Source organism: Somniosus microcephalus, chromosome 14 (genome assembly GCF_052327205.1).
Source record: "Somniosus microcephalus isolate GS21.2 chromosome 14, FLI_Smic_1.0, whole genome shotgun sequence".
In the NCBI taxonomy this organism is placed as follows: domain Eukaryota; kingdom Metazoa; phylum Chordata; class Chondrichthyes; order Squaliformes; family Somniosidae; genus Somniosus; species Somniosus microcephalus.
The window spans coordinates 36,411,367-36,432,999 of record NC_141000.1 but is presented as its reverse complement, the minus strand read 5'-3'; positions in this window follow the sequence as shown (position 1 = coordinate 36,432,999).

The window sequence follows — 21,633 nt, the reverse complement described above, 5'->3', positions numbered from 1 at the left end:
TAAATTCCATTTGCCACTTTTCCGCCCATCTGACCAACCCGTTTATATCGTCCTGTAGCCTGAGGCTTTCCTCCTCGCAATTTACCACCCCACCAATTTTCGTGTCATCTGCAAACTTACTGATCATACCTTTTACATTCTCATCCAAATCATTTATGTAGATCACAAACAGCAAGGGTCCCAGCACCGATCCCTGAGGTAACCCACTGGACACAGGCTTCCAGTCACAAAAGCAACCTTCGACCATCACCCTCTGCCTCCTGCCACTCAGCCAGTTTAGGATCCAACGCGCCAAGGCACCCTGGATCCCATGGGCTCTTACCTTCTTGACCAGTCTCCTATGCGGGACTTTGTCAAAAGCTTTACTGAAATCCATGTAAACCACATCCACAGCATTTCCCTCATCCACACGCCTAGTCACCCCCTCGAAAAATTCAATCAGATTGGTCAGACATGATTTACCCTTGACAAAGCCATGCTGACTATCCCCGATTAATCCTTGCCTCTCCAAACGGAGACTAATTTTGTCCCTCAGAATTTTTTCCAATAATTTCCCTACCACAGATGTTAGGCTCACTGGCCTGTAATTCCCTGGTTTATCCCTGCTACCCTTCTTGAATAATGGTACTATGTTAGCTGTTCTCCAGTTCTCTGGTACATCCCCTGTGGCCAGAGAGGTTCTAAAAATTTGTGTCAGAGCCCCTGCAATCTCCTCCTTTGCCTCACACAACAGCCTGGGATACATCTCGTCCGGGCCTGGGGATTTATCCACTTTTTGGCCTGCTAAAACCGCTAGTACCTCCTCCCTCTCGATGCTAATATGTTCAAGTATGTCACAGTCCCTTGCCCGATTTCTATGTCTACATCGTCTTTCTCCATAGTGAACACAGATGCAAAAAATTCATTTAAAACCCCGCCTACATCATCTGGCTCTACACACAGATTGCCACTTTGGTCCCTAATGGGCCCTACCCTTTCCCTGGTTATCCTCTTGCCCTTAATATACTTATAAAACATCTTAGGATTTTCCTTTATTTTGCTCACCAGTGTTATTTCATGGCCCCTCCTCGCCCTCCTAATTTCTTTTTTAAGTATGCCCCTGCACTTTTTATACTCCTCTAGGGCTTCCTCCGTCTTTAGTCTTTTGTAACTGCCAAAAGCCCCCCTTTTTTTCCTAATGCATTTTTGTATATCCCTTGTCATCCAAGGTTCCCTTTGCTTGTTGGTCCCACCCTTGACCTTTACAGGAACATGTTGGCATTGTACTCTCTCTATTTCCCTTCTGAAAGTCTCCCACTGCTTTGATGTGGATTTTCCTATAAGTAGCTGCTCCCAGTCCACTTTGGCCAGATCCTGCCTTATCATATTAAAATTGGCCTTTCCCCAATTTAGAACCCTTATTCCCGGGCCGTCTTTGTCTTTTTCCATGACCACCTTAAATCTCACCGAATTATGGTCACTGTCGCCAAAATGCTCTCCTACTGACACTTCCACCACTTGCCCGGCTACATTCCCTAGAATTAGGTCCAGTACCGCCCCCTCTCTTGTAGGACTTTCTACATATTGGCTCAAAAAGCTCTCCTGGATGCACTTTAAGAATTCTGCACCCTCTAAGCCTTTCACACTCTGACTATCCCAATTAATATTGGGGAAGTTGAAATCCCCCGCTATTATTACCCTATTATTTTCACACTTCTCTGAGATTTGCCTACATATCTGTTCCTCTATCTCCCCCTGACTGTTCGGGGGCCTATAGTACACTCCCAGCAAAGTGCTTGCCCCCTTTTTGTTTTTAAGTTCTACCCATATGGCCTCATTAGAGGAACCCGCTAATATATCATCCCTCCTTACAGCAGTAATTGATTCCTTAATTAATATTGCAACACCCCCTCCCCTTTTACACCCCCCTCTGTCTCGCCTGAAGATTCTACACCCCGGAATATTGAGCTGCCATTCCTGACCCTCCCTCAACTATGTCTCCGTGATAGCAACAATATCGTACTCCCATGTGTTCAGCAACAACTTCAGTTCATCCACCTTATTTGCAAGACTCCTTGCATTAAAATAAATGCCTTCCAGCCTTGCCATATTCCCTTTTGCCTTCACATATTTGCTCTGCCTTCCCAGCTGACTTGTTTTTTCCTCCGTATTTGGCTGTAAATCACCCCCTACTATAGTTCCACTCTGTATCCCATCCCCCTGCCAAGCTAGTTTAAACTCCCCCCAGCAGTGCTAGCAAACCTCCCCGCAAGGATATTGGTCCCCCTCTGGTTCAGGTGTAAACCGTCCAACTTGTACAAGTCCCACCTTTCCCAGAAGCAGACCCAGTGATCCAGGAAACTAAAGCCCTCCCTCCTGCACCATCCCTTTAGCCACGCATTCATCTGTTCTATCTTCCTATTCCTATACTCACTAGCACGTGGCACCGGGAGTAATCCAGAGATTACAACCTTTGTAAGGCTAATATTTATCCTGGCTAATATTTATCACTCAACCAACATCACTAAAACAGATTACCTGGTCATCACATTGCTGGTTGTGGGAGCTTGCTGTGTGAAAATTGGCAGCCGCGTTTCCCACATTACAACAGTGACTACACTTCAAAAGTACTTCATTGGCCGTAAAGCACTTTGGAATGTCCTGAGGTTGTGAAAGGCGCTGTATAAATTGAAGTCTTTCTTTTCTTTTCTCATCAAGTCTGTATACCAATTGCAGCCCAGAAACTTGGTGACAATCTTGTCCTTGACCTCTTCGAATGCCACTGCAAAGCCAGCTGCAAATAGGCGTTCAGGAATGATGTGGTGAAGACTAGCACTCTGACCTTCACTCGCTCCGTGCCTGTCCTCCTCCTGCTGCTGCTTGACCCTGTATCAACATTACATTTACAGTAATGCCAACCCCACCATCTCATAAATCATGAGACAAACTTTTAAAAATCAGGAAAATATGAGTTGCTATTTTTTTCAAATGTAAACCAATATAGATTGACAGTTCATTTATAAATCTCATTAGTGGCTTTAATTAATCTCTAATAGGTCACAGCTCTTTACAAAAACTATGGCCTGAATTTTAATAGTTTGGCGGGTTGGGAGTGGGAGGGGGGGCTCGGAAGCGGTCGGGAAATCCAGGAGAACAGGTTTCCCGACAGCCCTGCTGAATTTAACGGCAGGGCCCAAATTGTATAGGTAACCTCTGTTTCCCACCGACAGCCAGCCAGATTGAAAGGCTGGGGTCCAGGAGCAGGTAGGCATGTGCCACTAGGCCACAGAGAGGAGGGAGGGAGGGATCGTGTGGGGGCCGGGAGGTGGTCGGGAAGACCGGAGGACCACGGGGAGGACCGGAGGAGCAGGGGGGTTCCAGAGCAGATCGGGAGCCGGAGGAGCAAGGTGGGGGTCGGGAGTGGTGGGGGCCAGGAGCAGATCGGGGGCTGAAGCGGCATTTCGGGTGGCCAGGGAAGCACGGTGTGGGGGGGGGAGAGTCAGATGACATCGGAGGGCCGGAGCAGCATGGCGGGGGAGGGATTCGGAGGGCTCATGGCAGGGATCGAAGGCCTCAGGGGGTGCGGGGGGGGGAGAAAACGGAGGCCTGGGGGGGTGGGGGGAGAATCAGAGGCCTGGGAGGGGGTCTCCAACTGCGGGGGTGTGGGTTAGGCAGGGCGCTGGATCCTGGAGATAAATGTAAAAGCACTTACCTCATGATCCAGCAGTCCTTCCCTTCCATTTGCTGGCGGATTTCACAAGGCGTGGGAAACCCGACCAGCTACCATTACATTTAAAGTGGAGGTTAAATCTGACAGCCTTATTCTAATAATTAAATGGACGACCTGCCTCCTGGGAGTAGGTTGGTTGCCCGCCACCCCCCACCCCTTCCCACCTCCGTTAAAACTGTAAGTGGGCGGGTTGGGGTCGGGATTCAGATTTTTAACACTATGGGCTAGAAAGTGGGTATCGCCCCGGTTAGGAAAAGTAGCGCCAGGAGCTAATGATTCTCTCCTGATGGGAAATTCAGCTTCAGCGCTCCAAGAGGGAAGTGGAGTGCCAAATCAAGCGCTAACCACTTCTCTTAGGGCGCTAAAGTCCGGGAGTGGGGCGGTAGAGCGCTGAACAATTTGGAGCTACCGGCATCAGATGCTGCTTCACTCGCTTAAAGGGAAGGGCGAGTGATGCTTCACAACCCACTTGTCGGCAGGTCTGCGTTGCAAGGCGACCTGCGCAGCTGCCATTACAGCCCCAAACACTCTACAAAGTGGAGGGCTTGGACATATGTAGGGGGTGGCGTGTGTGCAGTCAGCTTTGCCCCTGACTGGTTTTGAGCAGTTTGAATCGCTCTCACACCCCTGGGTTCTAGACTTATGTACAGGCGGTGATACAGAATTGGAGTAGACAACTGGTTTCATGCAAGAAAACTGTATTTTTATTAAAGGCACAATGAAATTACAACACTGAAAATTACTGGAATGGTTACAGACATATAAACGTGCACTTAATTAAGAATGGGGAACACACGGCACAACGAGGGAAAAATCACAGTAATAATCCCCCTACCCTTGTCCCACCCCCAATATCTAACTAAATTGTGCTGTAAAGGGCCAGGGATTATGCTCACCAATAAGGGTTTCTGGATAGGTCGAATCCTGTCGATTAAGCTGGTTGCGGTTTTGGGGGTTCGCTCTTTGTGTCCTTTGGGGCCTGCCGTCATCACATGGCCCCAGGGCGCGGTGGTGGAGTCATCTGAGTAAAGTACCCTCTTTTCTCCGTTAGAGATAGGGAGTAAAGACTTTGTTGGGTACTTTACCTTGTAGAGTGGAAAACTTTGGGTTTTGTTCTTCTGGTGGTGGTCTGGTCGTCGAAGTTTTGTTGCGGTTGGGGTTCGGTTGGCGATCTTTGGTGTTAGCTCGGTCGCGGTGGCCTAGATCACTACCTGTGCAGTGGTAATGATCTGAAGGTATGGTTTACCCAGCCCTTTGTTACCGCGGTGCTCGTGGTCGTTCTGCTTCTTTGAGTTTCAAGTACCTCTGGACCTGAGCGTGTGCCTGCTCGACCCCCAATGCTTCCTTGCGTTTCGAGTAAACTTGGACTTGGTGAGCGTGTGCTTGCTCATCCCCAACGCTTCTCCACACTGCCCTTCTCTGCTTGCTCGTCGGCCTTGCCGTTCGTCTCGCCTCGCTTGCCCGCTTGCTGCACACGTTTGGTTATCGGTGGGCCTACAATTATACTATTTCGGAGGTTCGTTATCTGCGCGCCAAATCAGGGTTAATTCTTTGTCTAATTTTGGCGGGCTCGTCTAAGGTGATTATAGTCGTTCACCTTAACTGCTTTTGGGGCGGTTATCTCATTGCTAAATGGCTTTAATATCTTGGGTGTTTGTTATTCATAATGTTTAATCGGTGTCTTCCTGGCTTGGTAACTACTTCGAACTGTAACCAATTATTTATGCAAAGGTTCTGATGGGTTCAAGATTAAGTCTTTCCTGAGTTGATCTGTTTCAAAATGAAGAATGCGTATTCTGTATTATCTAGTTGTCTGGCTTCAGAAATAACAAGTCTCTCACAGGCCCAGGCATGTCATTTGACCTGCTGTTTTTGCAGGGTCCTGCTTTCCAATCTTGCAGGCTTCTGCCACGAGGTCCAGAAGCCATTTTCTTTAGGGTATCCTTATTAATAACTTTGTCCTTCAGGGTCCCTTTATTACTAACTTTGGGGAAGCGACCAAAAACTTTCAGCTGGTGGAAATATTAAAGGTTACCCTACGTGAAAACACTTCTCTTTAAATAGCGCTCCCCAAGCAGCCAGCCGAGTTGACAATGACTCCTTCCTGTCGATGTTCACGGCCGGCGATACAGCAGGGGCGGAAGCTAATTTCACATCGGGGGCGGTAACGGGGCGCTGCGCACTTGATGATGTCATGACCTGTGAGGTGCTCGAGGCCCAGGTGGTAAGAGGTAGCGCCAGCGCTAAACCGGAAATTAATTTTGTGGGTGTCGCTGCATTCACTGCACCCGGTCGCTAACCCCTTAGTACCTCCCCCGGCACTAGCGGGAGGTGCCAACCAACCGAATTTCTCCCCCTTTAACTTCCCACACGACCCCAACCCACCTGTTTTTTGGGGTTAAACATCCAACCCTATATTACTGCATCTGAAAATTCTTTACAAAATATCCTACCCATTATCACCACCTGGTGCCCAACACAACCACCTCGCAATACAATCCCTGCAGCGTCAAACAAAGGTATTCAGCCCATAAAAGCTCAAACCTCTAGAACCTAGCCTGTCCATCCAACTTTAATTTGAACTATAAAACCCACAGTGATGGAGACTATTTGCTCCATTGTACTATATCATGCTGCTAACCTTTTAACTGGAGCTATCCTAATCCCATTTCCTTGACCTATATGATTTTGTATTCATTCCTTTTCAAATGCTTATCCAATTTCCTTCTAAGTAATGTTACAGTGCCTGTACTGGCCTTGCTAGACATGCTCCTATCTAGTTATCCAGCAAGTTAAACACTTATTCAAATAATTCCTCGTGAAGCCGTTTCGCTGTTTGAAGCTTTACTTGAACAAATTTGTGAAACTGTAAACAAAGACAAAGTATGTTTTGTACATAAACTGAGTACTATACATTTGATATTACATAAGATATAAAGATATTTACAACAGTAGAATAGACTAATTGTATAACTAGCTAACATTTGGACTAACTTCTGTAACTACCAAATATTAACCTTTTATAAACATAGTATTGTCAAAATACTACACTGACAAAGTTGCTATCATGCTAACAGACAAAGATACTCATAGATATTGCACCTGTCCTAACATATGAGATCAGATTACACTGGATTGCGAATCCCTCATGGAATTCTCCATTACTCACGTCAGGTTCTTCCTGGAATTCTACTTCCTGGGTCAAACAGGAAGAAAGGTCAACTGACCTCTGCTGCATACAAACACTGCTAACACAATAACCACCACCAGAGGGTGCTATCTGCATGTAAAATGTCCATAATGTCCATAAGTCCAGAACACTTGGCAGGGGATGGGATACAGAGTGGAGATATAGTAGGGTGTGATTTACAGCCAAATACGGAGGAAAAAACAAGTCAGCTGGGAAGGCAGAGCAAATATGTGAAGGCAAAAGGGAATATGGCAAGGCTGGAAGGCATTTATTTTAATGCAAGGAGTCTTGCAAATAAGGTGGATGAACTGAAGTTGTTGTTGAACACATGGGAGTACGATATTGTTGCTTTCACGGAGACATGGTTGAGGGAGGGTCAGGACTGGCAGCTCAATATTCCAGGGTATAGAATCTTCAGGCGAGACAGAAGGGGGTGTAAAAGGGGAGGTGGTGTTGCAATATAAATTAAGGAGTCAATTACTGCTGTAAGGAGGGATGATATATAAGCGGGTTCCTCTAATGAGGCCATATGGGTAGAACTTAAAAACAAAAAGGGGGCAAGCACTTTGCTGGGAGTGTACTATAGGCCCCCGAACAGTCAGGGGGAGATAGAGGAACAGATATGTAGGCAAATCTCAGAGAAGTGTGAAAATAATAGGGTAATAATAGCGGGGGATTTCAACTTCCCCAATATTAATTGGGATAGTCAGAGTGTGAAAGGCTTAGAGGGTGCAGAATTCTTAAAGTGCATCCAGGAGAGCTTTTTGAGCCAACATGTAGAAAGTCCTACAAGAGAGGGGGCGGTACTGGACCTAATTCTAGGGAATGTAGCCGGGCAAGTGGTGGAAGTGTCAGTAGGAGAGCATTTTGGCGACAGTGACCATAATTCGGTGAGATTTAAGGTGGTCATGGAAAAAGACAAAGACGGCCCGGAAATAAGGGTTCTAAATTGGGGGAAGGCCGATTTTAATATGATAAGGCAAGATCTGGCCAAAGTGGACTGGGAGCAGCTACTTATAGGAAAATCCACATCAAAGCAGTGGGAGACTTTCAGAAGGGAAATAGAGAGAGTACAACACCAACATGTTCCCATAAAGGTCAAGGGTGGGACCAACAAGCAAAGGGAACCTTGGATGACAAGGGATATACAAAAATGCATTAGGAAAAAAAGGGGGGCTTTTGGCAGTTACAAAAGACTAAAGACGGAGGAAGCCCTAGAGGAGTATAAAAATTGCAGGGGCATAATTTAAAAAGAAATTAGGAGAGCGAGGAGGGGCCATGAAATAACACTGGCGAGCAAAATAAAGGAAAATCCTAAGATGTTTTATAAGTATATTAAGGGCAAGAGGATAACCAGGGAAAGGGTAGGGCCCATTAGGGACCAAAGTGGCAATCTGTGTGTAGAGCCAGATGATGTAGGCGGGGTTTTAAATGAATTTTTTGCATCTGTGTTCACTATGGAGAAAGACGATGTAGACATAGAAATCGGACAAGGGGACTGTGATATACTTGAACATATTAGCATCGAGAGGGAGGAGGTACTAGCGGTTTTAGCAGGCCAAAAAGTGGATAAATCCCCAGGCCCGGACGAGATGCATCCCAGGCTGCTGTGTGAGGCAAAGGAGGAGATTGCAGGGGCTCTGACACAAATTTTTAGAACCTCTCTGGCCACAGGGGATGTACCAGAGGACTGGAGAACAGCTAACGTAGTACCATTATTCAAGAAGGGTAGCAGGGATAAACCAGGGAATTACAGGCCAGTGAGCCTAACATCTGTGGTAGGGAAATTATTGGAAAAAATTCTGAGAGACAAAATTAGTCTCCACTTGGAGAGGCAAGGATTAATCGGGGATAGTCAGCATGGCTTTGTCAAGGGTAAATCATGTCTGACCAATCTGATTGTATTTTTCGAGGGGGTGACTAGGTGTGTGGATGAGGGAAATGCTGTGGATGTGGTATACATGGACTTCAGTAAGGCTTTTGACAAAGTTCCGCATAGGAGACTGGTCAAGAAGGTAAGAGCCCATGGGATCCAGGGTGCCTTGGCACGTTGGATCCTAAACTGGCTGAGTGGCAGGAGGCAGAGGGTGATGGTCGAAGGTTGCTTTTGTGACTGGAAGCCTGTGTCCAGTGGGGTACCTCAGGGATCGGTGCTGGGTCCCTTGCTGTTTGTGATCTACATAAATGATTTGGATGAGAATGTAAAAGGTATGATCAGTAAGTTTGCAGATGATACGAAAATTGTTGGGGTGGTAAATTGCGAGGAGGAAAGCCTCAGGCAACAGGACGATATAAACGGGTTGGTCAGATGGGCGGAAAGTGGCAAATGGAATTTAACCCTGAAAAGTGCGAGGTGATGCATTTTGGACGGACAAATAAGGCAAGGGAATACACAATGAGTGGTAGGACCCTAGGAAGCACAGAGGGTCAGAGGGACCTTGGTGTACATGTACATAGATCCCTGAAGGCAGCGGATCAGGTAGATAAGGTGGTTAAAAAGGCATATGGGATACTTGCCTTCATTAGCCGAGGCATAGAATATAAGAGCAGGGAGGTTATGATGGAGCTGTACAAAACGCTGGTAAGGCCACAGCTGGAGTACTGTGTGCAGTTCTGGTCGCCTCACTATAGGAAGGATGTGATTGCTTTGGAGAGGGTGCAGAGAAGATTCACCAGGATGTTACCTGGGATGGAGCGCCTCAGCTATGAAGAAAGACTAAACAGGCTGGGGTTATTTTTCTTGGAGCAAAGAAGGCTGAGGGGGGACCTGATTGAGGTGTACAAAATGATGAGGGGCATAGATATGGTAGATAAAGAGGAACTTTTCCCCTTAGTAGGGGGGTCAATAACAAGGGGGCATAGATTCAAGGTAAGGGGCAGGAGGTTTGGAGGGGATTTGAGGAGGAACTTTTTCACCCAGAGGGTGGTTGGAGTCTGGAACTCACTGCCTGAAAGGGTGGTAGAGGCAGGAACCCTCACAACATTCAAGAAGCATTTGGATGAGCACTTGAAATGCCATTGCATACAAGGCTATGGACCAAATGCTGGAAAATGGGATTAGATTGGACAGGGCTTGATGGACGGCGCAGACACGATGGGCCGAAGGGCCTCTTTCTGTGCTGTATAACTCTATGACACTCCCCGGCTGGGGTTGTTAACGACTCCACATCATCCGAACTCTACTTGTCACTGGAGTCCTCTGGCGACAAAAGAAGAACCACCTCAGAGACGGGCCGTCGGTGCCGACGATAGGATGCAGCTTCCGTAGACTGCTGTGAGGGGGTAGGTTGCGTTCTGCTACGCACAGTTCCAATCTGGGTATGGTGAGGTCTGGCTGGGGCGCCAACTTGCCCCTATCAAAGACGAAGCAGATTTTGCTTTGTCCATCTTGAGTGATGACCTTCAGATAAGCCACACTTGCAATGGCCTTAGCGGATGCGTCTGCAAAGACACAAAGCTCCTTGAATTGGACATTTAAGGGAGAGAAAGACATATAGCAGCGAGGTATTCGGATCTCCTGTAAGTCTTGGAGTGAGTCTCTCCATCTGTCCCACTCTGCTTCCATCTCTTCAGGGAGAGGTGAATCCCACTCTTCAGCGCATGTGGAGAGTTCCCTGAGGAGCAGCCTGCCTTGTATGGTGACAGGGGCTAAGAAGCCGAGAGGGTCGTATAGGCTGTTGACTGTAGAGAGCACTCCTCTACGTGTGAAGGGTTTCTTGGCATCTAAGACTTGGAACGTGAATGTGTCTGTTGCTATGTTCCAAGACACTCCTAGGCTACGCTGTAGGGGGAGGTCATCAGTGAAGAGGTCTAGATCCTTGATGTCCTTAGCACGATCTTCAGGGGGGAATGCCTCCATCACTGCTGGTCCGTTAGAGACTATCTTATGCAGCCTGAGGTTGGATAGTGCAAGTAGTTCCTGGGCTCGTCTGAGGGTACTGATGGCCTCTGCTTTGGTCAGGAATGACTTCAGTGCGTCGTCAACATAGAACTCTCGTTCGATGAACCCTCTCACATCACTGCCAAAGTCGTCATCTTCTTCCTTGGCAGCTCTCCTCAGTCCATATATGGCGACAGCAGGGGGCGGGCAATTCCTGAAGACATGGACACGCATTCTGTAGTCCACAATGTCTCTGTTGGGGTCGTTGTCCCGATACCACAGGAAGCGGAGGAAGTCTCTGTGGTCTTCTCTCACCACAAAGCAATGAAACATGTGCTGGATATCGGCAGTGATGGCGACGGGCTCTTTCCTGAATCTCATGAGTACTCCCAAGAGGCTGTTGTTAAGATCGGGCCCCGTGAGGAGTACGTCGTTGAGAGAGACTCCCTGATATGGTGCACTGGAGTCAAACACCACGCGGATCTGTTCCGGCTTTTTGGGGTGATAGACTCCGAAGGAAGGGAGGTACCAACACTCTTGGCCTTCCTGGAGTGGAGGAGTTATCTCTGCATGATCGTTGACAAGCATTTTCTTTACAAATTCTAGGAAGTGTGCTTTCATCTTTGGCTTCTTCTCTAGTTTGTGACGGAGTGAGTTAAGACGATTATAGGCATATACTCCCTGTTGTTTGGCAGCCGTCATCTGGGGTCCTGGAAGGGTAAGGGTGCAACCCAGCTGTTAGAGCTGTCACGAGAGACCTCATTGTCCATAATCTGGAGGAACCTCATGTCGTTGATCGATGGAGCAAGTTTGTGGTCGTTGGTGGTGCGACAGAAGACTGACTGACCCGGGTTCTCTCCAGTGAGCATCATCTGTGTGCTGTCTGCGGAGATCAGCGCTGGGGTTTTCTGAGGCTGAGCCGTATGACTGAACTTCTCTGTCACTCGGATCTGACTACTGCACGTGGTAAGGTAGCTTGGGCGACCATTCTCCAAGATGGAAGTCTTGAGTGTGCTCACCTGAGATGGCTTGTGAGCGCCCTTGAGGCCCACTTCTCCAACAATGACCCAGCCGAGGTCTAGCCTTTGGGCGAAAGGGGCGTCATGTGGACCGTTGATCTGTTTCCTTATCTTATGTACCCTCAGGATGTCCCTTCCCAACAACAGAAGTATGCCTGCATCTGGATCCAGAGGTGGGATCTCGTCTGCAATGCATCTCAGATGACGGTGATGATGAGCTGCATTCAGAGTGGGAATCTCAGAACGGTTGTGGGGGACTTGATTACATTTGATGAGTGTAGGAAGGGGGAGGCTAATCTTCCCGTCGGCTAACTCAACAACATAACCGTAGGCCCTCCTGCCGACTGTCTCTGAAAGTCCAGCACACGTCTTCAGCGTGTAAGGCGACGGACTTCCTTTGACCTTGAAGATGTTGAAGGACTCGTATCTTGCTAGAGAACGATTGCTTTGTTCACCTAGTATGGCATACATCTTCTCAGATTCTTGGCGACGTCCTACAGGGTACACATTAACGAGGCATATCTTGGAGCATGCTCTTGCGCTCACTCCTTCTCCACACACCTCAGTGCACCTGGATGTAATCTCCGGACCGGCGGCTCCCTCTCTCTCCCTGCCGTGCTCTGAGGCAGGAGGAGGCGACTCTGATTTCCAAGGAGCTGGGCCTGGGTGGAGTGCTGAAATGTGCCGATCATTTTCACATTCTGTGCATTTTGCATCTACCTTGCAGTTCTTGGCGAGATGGCTTGTGGAAGAGCAGCACTTGAAACATATAAAGTTCTCTTTAAGATATTGTTTTCGATCTTCCAGGGATATCTCCCTGAAGCCTCTGCACTTCTTTAAAGGATGGGGCTTGTTGTGGATAGGGCATTGTTTGCTCATATCCTCAGGTTTCTTCTGAATCTTTGTGTTCTCAGTTGAGGACACTTGCATTTTGTGGACAGGTATTGGTGTCTTTCCATGTCTGTCAAACTTGTCTCTTCTGGCAAGTGCTGGGTGGGAGGAGAAGAGGTTGAAACTGGGGTCGTTCCTGGCTTTGGCTTCTTTACAGATGAATTTGGCAAACGCAGAGAATGGTGGGAAGGCCACGTTGTGCTTTAGCTTGAACTTTGATCCAAATGTTATCCACTTCTCCTGCAGGTTAGATGGAAACTTCTCAACAATGGGACTTATGTAGAATTCGCAAAATTGAACATTGTCCTATAAGGGTCTATTGGCTGAAAAGGCCTTAACTTTTAAAGACTGTTTTAAAAGAAGCCCAGAAAAAGGGACACACAAAATGGCCGCCAGACCCCGTGACCAGCTTTTGGGACACTTTAAAATGGTTCCTGCAGTCCCCAGACAGCTTTTGTGGATTCAGCCCACAGTAGGTTCTGGAAGGCAGTTTCAGGGAAAACGAAACCAGACAGAGCCCCATACATATAGATTGGATGCAGATCCGATCAGATCAGCCATCAAAATGTTTACCCAGACAAAGGGAAACAGTTTCATATTCATAGGGGGAACATCAAGCACCATTTAAGACATCAGAAGGACATTAAAGACAATACAGGGTCGTTCCAGGCCAGAGATGGCAGTTACCGGCCATCCGAAGATACTTTAAAAACAAAGACAACCCCGCTGTGCTACAAGCCCACCAAAAGTTAAACAAAGACTAACCTTGATTTGGCGGGAGATAAGGGCCTCCATGGAAAAGTATAACTGGAGTCCCGGGGTAGCCATCGGTAGCTTGTAGCTTTTGGAGCTTGGAGCTTTTGCAGCTTTATCGGTAGCTTTTGAGCTAGCTTGCTTTTTCGAGAACCGTGGAGGAACGTCGATCCGGAGACCAGCCAAGAAGGTGATTCGAGTCTGTGTCCCGCCCCGGGGTAACCATCGGGAGATCATCGACAAATCCCGGGCTGTTGACGAGACAAAGGACAGCAGCCCTTGAGAAGAAACCTATCTGAAAATGGTAAACCAGCTGGGCTCTGCGAAGAAACCTATCTGACCATGGTCAAATAGGTGGTCTCCGTCCACGCCGATGTCCAGGCCTGCCAGCATCCAGCCTGTCTATGACCTTCACCTCAAGGAAGAAGAGAGAGTGTCGCAGCCCGCAGCGTTGACCACGTGGAAACAGGATGCCTGAGAGGATCAAAACGCAGACCTTTCAAAATCTTATACTTGCTCATTGGATTGGTGAGCATGTTTCTGGCCCCTCATAATCTGATCTAGCTAGGCTTAGGGGGTGGGCATTTTGGGTATAATTAATTATGAGTTGTTGTCCCTTGATGTTCTGTGTGTTTCCCCATTTCGAGATGACTTTTGTAAAGCATATCATGCCTGTATATGCGTTGGTTAGTCCTGTATTATGGTTTGTTTTTCCCTCCCATGTACCTTATTTGGCTTACATTCAATTTGTTCCTTTATGCAATAAAATTTCATTTCGTTTTCATTAAACCTGATCTATAGAATATTCTCTACATTGTAGTTCCTGCCTCAAAGTCCAGTGTATAGAACCTAAGGGGCGAGTGGGTCAAACCACTCAAGGTTTTTACTGTGCAAGAGAGAGAGGCCTCTAGAGAGAGAAACCTCTGCGATCTAAAAAAACCCTTACACTTACCCCTCTGGAAGTGTCTAAGTACGATAGATCGGGTAGGTAGCTGTCCTGCTTTGCGGCTTTGAGTTCCGACAGCAGCTCTCCAAGGTCGCGGAGCTTCTGGGGTTCCTTACTCGTCAACCTCGGAAAGTTCTCCAACCTGTCAAAGAGAGCCCTTTCAATGGCTTCAGGCGAGCCGTAGCTTTCTTCCAGCCTCACCCATGCCGTCTTCAACCCCGCTGGCAGATGTCCCACATTGGCCGCTTTTATCCTGCATGCCTGTCCGGCGGACTCTGGGCCGAGCCATTTGATAAGGAGACCGAGCTCTTCTCCTGCCGACAGGTTTAAGCCCAATATGGCATCATGGAAGCAGGACTTCCAAGCCCGATAGTTCTCCGGCCTGTCATAAAACTTGGTTAATCCCAGCTGGGTGCGTGCAAGGTATTTGGCAAGGTCGTAGGTACTGGGACCTGTGCCAGGGTTGCCCTGAATAGGGGTTCTGTTGGGGGTCTCAAGGAAACAAGAGGGGGTTCGCTGCTGACTTTCTCTATCCAGCGTTCTATTCCTCTGCACCATGTCTTCCGTTCTGGGGGAGACTCTGCGGCTTGAGGCACGCTGTCTACTTTGACCTTGGTTGCCAACTTGGGGCATGTTATATGAAGTGCTTGCGTCTGTAGAGATGTGCGGGCCTTCATCCCTTTCTCTTGTAAACTGTATGTCGGCATGGTCGCTCACGTAATCTATGGTGCGCTGTCGTCGACTCTGCTGCGAAACGGGAATTAAAGGTTTGTAAGCTGTCTCGGGATCAGCTCCCTCCAAAATTGCCTCGAATACTTGTGTCTCAGCTAATGCAGCATCTATCTCCTTTTGTTGCTGCAGAGCGTCTAATGTGGCTTGGAGACGGGCCTGTTCAGCCTGGCGTTCAACTTGGTGACGGGCCTGTTCGGCTTGGAATTCAGCTTGGAGTCGGGCCTGTTCGGCTTGGGATTCAGCTTGGAGTCGGGCCTGTTCAGCTTGGAGTCGGGCCTGTTCAGCTTGGAGTCGGGCCTGTTTGGCTTGGGGTTCAGCTTGGAGACGGGCCTGTCTTACTTATATTTCTATTTCACTGTTCACATGCGCAGCTCTGGCTTGAGCTGATACTAGCTTAGCCCGTGCTCTGGCGATGGCCACGCTTACTCTAGAACCGCCTGATGACCATGAACCAGCTTGCGATCTGAAGTAACCGGAGCTTATAGACCGATTGTCACATTCTACAGTTTCGTCTGCCTCTTTAAGGTCTTCTCCTCGCTGCAAAGCATTTTCGTTATTATCTTCTGACATGTTGATGTGAGGTAGGTGTGGTCTACGAGGTTAAGGCTCACTCTGAGTTCCTGCTGCTCTACTCTTCACAGCTAGTCGTATTGCTATCTTTTCACTGTACTGGCCTCGCTAGACGTGCTCCTATCTAGTTATCCAGCAAGTTAAACACTTATTCAAATAATTCCTCGTGAAGCCGTTTCGCTGTTTGAAGCTTTACTTGAACAAATTTGTGAAACTGTAAACAAAGACAAAGTATGTTTTGTACATAAACTGAGTACTATACATTCGATATTACATAAGATATAAACATATTTACAACAGTAGAATAGACTAATTGTATAACTAACTAACATTTGGACTAACTTCTGTAACTACCAAATATTAACCTTTTATAAACATAGTATTGTCAAAATACTACACTGACAAAGCTGCTATCATGTTAACAGACAAATATACTCACTGATATTGCGCCTGGCCTAACATATGAGATCAGATTACACTGGATTGCGAATCCCTCATGGAATTCTCCATTACTCAAGTCAGGTTCTTCCTGGAATTCTACTTCCTGGGTCAAACAGGAAGAAAGGTCAACTGACCTCTGCTGCATACAAACACTGCTAACACAATAACCACCACCAGAGGGTGCTATCTATCATGCTGCTAACCTTTTAACTGGAGCTATCCTAATCCCATTTCCTTGACCTATATGATTTTGTATTCATTCCTTTTCAAATGCTTATCCAATTTCCTTCTAAGTAATGTTACAGTGCCTATCTCAATAGCCACTTGTGGTAAAGCACCCTATGTTGCAATAACCCCGTGTGAAAACATTTCTAACTTTGTCTTTGATACTAATAATTACGATTGTTTCCAATTCACCCATCAATGTTTCACTGTTTACCCTCTCAAAACTGTTCATAATTTTGAAAACCCTTTATTAAATTCCTCTTTAACCTGGAGTGAGAAAACCTCTTATTTATTTGGAGCTAGTACATGGCAGCACATTACAGTACCCACGGCCTGGACTCCTTCATCACAAGGCTCAGTGTTGCTGGGGGTCAGAGCCTGCCAATCTCTCTCCATAATATTGTACTCTCCATAAGCCAGATTAATTTAAGGCTTCAATACTTGACTTGGTTCCAAAAAAAGATAGGCTCCACTCTGATCGTAAAATACATTTCACAATAGCGTAACATAGAACATACAGCACAGAAACAGGCCATTGGGCCCATGCCAGTGTCTATGCTTCCCACAAGCCTCCCCCTACCCTATCCATATATCTAAAGACGGCACCTCCAACAGTGCCCTCAGCACTACACTGTTAGTGTCAGCCTAGATTATGTGCTCAAGTCTTTATTGAGTGGGATTTGAACCCACAACCCACAACTTTCTGACTCAGAAGGGAGGATGCTACCCACTTTTTTTTTATTAATATACTTTATTAAACATTTACAACATCATGATCATTTCATTGTATGATACAAATCAATTTCGCCACTCTGCACAGCCATTCCGCCACCATATTTTAACATCAAAACCTGAAGTTTAATTTGTCTCCTGTAACATATATTAATCGATTGTACTTTAAAAATTGATTGTAAAATACTATCCTTCAATTCCTTTCTGAATAAAACATCCACAGAGCCTTATAATGATCTTTTAGCTTATATTTAAAATTCTCTATTAGATTGATTCTCCTCCCCTTAAAAAACAGAGCATTCCTTCTTTGCGCAATCACGAATCTAGCCAAACTGAACATTAAATTAATTGCCACTCCGCTAGACTCAGGCAGACTCTCCTGCAATCCCCATCTCAAAATTGAGTCCCACGGGATTCCCATTCTCGCTCTTCGGTCCCCACCCAGCAAAAAAGCTTCACACAACTGTCGAACATAGTACTTAAAGTCATTTAACTGCGGACATAACACCAGTAAATGGGACAGAGTCTCATCCCGCACACACTGGGCAAGTTGCCGCCTCCACTCGTCCAATCTTGCACAAGACCATCATGGTAAAAATCCGGTTATGAGCCAATTTGAAATCCAGTTCAATCCATTCTGGACATTTAAAATTTGCCCACACTCCCTTCCAAATCCTGTTGAAGTCCAGCTGTGGGTATATACACTGCCAAAACTCCTGACCAGCAGGTGTCTTGAATCTCCATTCTCTAAATACCTCATAGAAATCTCGAGTATTACAGTTGTCAAATTGGACCAACTCTCCCCCTTTCTCCAGTACAAAGCTTGGAAAAGCAGGACGCATTTTACTTCCTTTGGAGATTTCCGCATTTATTTCTTCCATCCAATCCTGTGGCATTGCCCTCACAATCTTCTCATACATGATTCCTATTGCTTTTACCTCTACCTCCTGATCCTCCTCCCACACCATGTCCCTCACTATCGCTTTTGGCAACCAACCTGGAATTACCTCGTATAATACGTCTTTCACAGATATAATCCCAGCTTTTATAAAAGCTTGATTAAATAAAACCTCTCCTTCGATGTTGACCCACCTGTTCAAAAATAAGGGCTGTTCTAATAATTCCTCAGCCCCCTTGGGCATAAACAGCATGCTTTTTAAAAATTGGGCCCACGTCTTTACAACCCCCTTATAAAACCTAGGGAGAAGTTTAATCGATTTCAAAAACATATTATTGTATTCCATATACAATATCCCCTGCCCTCCTATCCCACTTCATTTTTAAAAATGCTCAAAACAACTCTTCCAAAAACTTGTATTTGGCTTCTGAAGAAATCTCTTCACCCAGTTGACTCTAAAGGATTTTTTCTTCAAATCAATATCTGGGAAATTGAGTTCTCCCTGATTTCTCCGTCCAAGGCTGGTTTCCCTTCCCATAAAAACCTCACACAAGCCTCTCGGATGGACTTTTCCGCCCACTCAGGAATATCCTCCACCGTCAATAAGTACCATAGCTTAGATAGCAGGAGAGCAAACACCACTGTTGCTCTTCCTTGCACTTTCAACCACCTTCTTTCCCATCTTCCCCAAATCTTTTTAATTCTCATAACCTTCGGTTCCCAATTTAATCAATCCACTTCATCCCTGTCTTTCTTGCACCCCATATGCACCCCCAGAACTTCCAAAACCTCCACCACCTTAAAGGGACATTCCCCCAACCATTTCCCCCTACCCCTCCCTGCAACCAGGCATTGGGACTTACTATAATTCACTCTGGCTCCTGAAGCTCTACAATATTCCTCCACTACATCCATAGCTTTCCTCACTGACTCCCCATTTCTCAATGTTAAGGTTGTGTCATCTGCATATTGGTGTATCACTAACACCAGCCCAGAACTGGGGACCACAATCCCAACTACACCTTGTTTCTTTCGCATCATGTAACCTAATGGTTCTGCTGCCAATGTGTACAACAATGGGGACAGGGGACAATCCTGTCTCACTGATCTCTGTATCGGAAAATACTCGGATAAAAAACCATTACATTTAACACAGCTAAATATGTTTGAATAAAAAATCCTTATCCACTGAATGAAATTTTCCTTGAAACCAAATGCTTCCAAAACCCTCAATAAAAACTCATGAGAGACCCTATCAAAGGCTTTCTCTTGATCTATCTTTAACACATAAGCCTCTCTCCCACTCTCTTCCATGAGTTCTATCGCATCTCGGATTGAGACCACAGAGTCTGCGATGTCCCGGCCTATGACTCCATAGGACTGAGAGGGCAAAACTATCTGCGGTAACACCTCCTTCAAACGATTTGCCATAACCCTCGCCAAGATCTTATAATCCACATTTAATAATGTGATGGGCCTCCAATTCTTCAGATCCCATCTATCCCCTTTATTATTTTTATAAGCTAAGCTTATGATAGCTCTCCTCATAGATGGGGCCAGGCTTCATTCAATTTTAATTTCCTTAAAAACTTCTAAGAGCAATGGATTAAAATCTCGAAAAATTCTTTATAAAATTCTGCACTTAGTCCATCATACCCTGGGCTTTTCCTCCCCTTCATTCCACTTATTGCAACTTTTATTTCCGCTAATCCTACTTCTTTGTCACACATGCTTCTCTCATCCTCCTTTAAATCCTCTTCAATAAAAGCAGTAACCTTCTCCGTCGCCAAATTGGAAATGTATTCTTTTGTATATAACTCTTGATAAAAGCTGCTAGCCGCCTCTAAAATCTCCCCACTTTCATGAATGATTTTCTCCCCAACCTTCAACTCTTCAATTAACGATAATCTCTGTCGCAGCTTCTCTTGCTCTAGAAAATATCTAGTGCATCTTTCGCCCTCCAATGCATCTCTAGCTTTTGCACGGAGAATGGCCCCCTTGCATTTTTCAGCTTGCAATAATTCCCACTCTTTCTTTAGCACCCAGAACTTAGTCTCCGCTCCCTTATCCCCTCCGTCAACTGCTTTACAGACATCCGTAAACCTTTTGTTTATATTCTCTTCGCGACGCCGCTTAGCTGCTGCCCTCTTTTTCCCATAACGTACTGAAATTTTTTTTACCTCATATTTGAAATTGTCCCACCAAACTTTTCTTTCTTTCAAGAACAAAAGTTCCTTCCGAGCATTCTTTATTATATTTATAATCCCTTCTTTATAAGCAATTTCTTTCAGGTATTGATTGTTTAAAATCCACACCCCTGAACCGATCTTAACTGCTGTTCCTAATTCTAAGAACCAAAGCCGAGTGATCGCTAAAAAATACTTTTTTATAATAAATCTCCATCACCTCAGAACTTAACCCTTCCTGCATTAACACAAAATCTATTTGGCTCTGTTTTAAAACATCACCCACCCAACCTGATCTGGAGAACTCCCTTTTTATGGGGTTCCGGTCCCTCCATAAGTCTCTCAAATTTAAATTTGCCATCATTTTTACAATCATCCCTCTGGAGTTATCATCCTTAAAGGTCATCTGGGCTGAAATGTCCATCCGAGATAAAAATACATTAAAATCCCCCACTATACAAGGATTTTCCACCTCTGCCGCTTCAGTGAATAACCCCCGAAAAAACTCGCGACGCTTGCAATGGTCGTTCGGTGCATAGATATTAAAGAGATCGCAATTAAATCCCTCCATTTTTACCCTTAGCTGTAAAAATCTCCACTCAGTGTCCTTGTCCACCAAGGCAACGTTCTCTTTTATGGACGGACTCACCAAAACAGCCACCCCTCTATGGTTATTGTTTGCACAACTTGCAAACACCTCTCCCTTCCGAACCTTCTGAACTCTTTCTAGGATATCCTCATCCCAAAGGTTTCTTGCAGACACAACAAGTTCGTACCTTTAAAACCCTGGAACAACTGCTGCAATTTCTTCTCACCCCTCAGTCCGTTCACATTAATCGAGACCAATGTAATCATGGCTCCAAAGAAGGGAAGTATGCCTGACAATCTCCCCATCATTTAATCTCTGGTCCTTCCCTCCTCACATGCTCCTTCCCAACTTTTCGGTCAGCTGTTGCTTTTTCCTGCAGCCTCCGACTCTTTTTCACCTCCTGTTTGAACCTTCCCTGCTGTTTCAGCCTCTTCCTTGCACTAAGTTTGGGCCCAAGAGCTGCCCTTCCTCCCTCCTTCTGCCCCTCACTAACCTTTCCCTTTCCACATGATGCCACCCCAACCCCGACTTCCATGTCTCTGTCCCCCTCTAATTCCTCACTCTCAAGCTCTTCTGCAACCCTCTGTGCCTGCTCCCCGTCAGATACATAATCCTGCTCCCCGTCAGATACATCACCTCCCATAGTCTTCCTGCTATCGCGGTTTCTCCAACAGTGCCGCTCCCTTCGACCTCATCTCCACCTCTGACCCTTGCTCCCTGATCCTTCTCTCTATGGGACAATGGCGCACCTATATTGTTCCCTTCTGGCGGCTTTGTCTCGCCAATCTCGTTCTGCTGCACCTTTAAGGCTCCTGCCTCTTGCACCCTCTTGTCTTGCCCCCTCCTGCTCACTGAGATGTCCGACTCCCCGT